Genomic DNA, 1135 nt, shown 5'->3' with positions numbered 1-1135 from the left:
GCGGGGTACACCCTGGACTGGTTGCCAGACTATTGCAGGGCTAACACTTAAGAGATGCTCACAGTCACACCTGGTGATTTAGAGTCACCAATTAACCTAGCCTGGATGTCTTTGGACTGTGTGAGGAAACCAGAGTACCAAGAGAAAACCCACGTTGACATGGGGAGAACATGCAAACTCTGTCCCTCCTAGGATCGAACCAGGAGCCCTTTCACTGTGAGGCAACAGTGCCAACCACTACACCACCATGCAGACTAATAAACTGATGTGAAGTGTAAATCTTGTGTTGGTGAAGACCGCCCTCCTGTGGCAGAGTGAGAAATTGCAGCTCTAATCCTTCACTGTGTCCTGTACCATGAGCAAGTACCAGTAAACCAGTAATTTTTCTTGTTGTTTATGGTGAGTGTTTACATCCCAACTCAGGTCAGTTTCAATGGGAGGGCCAAGCTAGGGCCAGTCTGACCCAAGTAGGGTCAAATATCTAAGTCTGAACAATAAGATATATATGTACGTATATCAGTGTTTCCCACAGGATTTTTTGAGACTACATCCAACATCCAAAAATTTAGTATCTATTTGATTTAAAGGCATCAATCTGGTGAATTCTGAGAGCCAAGTTATGATGGCAGAATATGCCTAGATTTCAACATCTTTGTGCTTTTTTATGTGTGAGAAATGTTCTCTTTTTACTGATAAAAACATTAGTGGTATGTTATGGTGAAGGGTTACACTTAAAATACGGCTAAGGATTAGTGGTTTAACATTTCTGTAATCAAAAGAAAAATGACTAACATACTAATGGAGGGCTATTTTATTATTTTAAATCATGTGCAGACAAAATATTCTTTTAAAACTCTCTCACTCACAAACACACAGTTACAGATACGCAAAACAATACAAAATACGCAATACGAAAAGAAAACAAAAGGTAAGACTTAAATTAATCACACACAAACAGACACAAATTACTGCTTTCCTCCCTCCCTCACGATTTGCAAGTATGGCACCCTGAATCAGAGCATTTAATTTTACGCAGCTTCGAAAAGAAGATTTTAAAAGCCCTCTGGTAGTTGAATGCCTCTGGGACAGGCCCATTTATGGCAACCCACTGGATCCATGGTGTACGCGATCCGGC

Source organism: Epinephelus moara, chromosome 18 (genome assembly GCF_006386435.1).
Source record: "Epinephelus moara isolate mb chromosome 18, YSFRI_EMoa_1.0, whole genome shotgun sequence".
NCBI classification, from domain to species: Eukaryota; Metazoa; Chordata; class Actinopteri; order Perciformes; family Serranidae; genus Epinephelus; species Epinephelus moara.
This window is presented reverse-complemented; position numbering follows the sequence as displayed.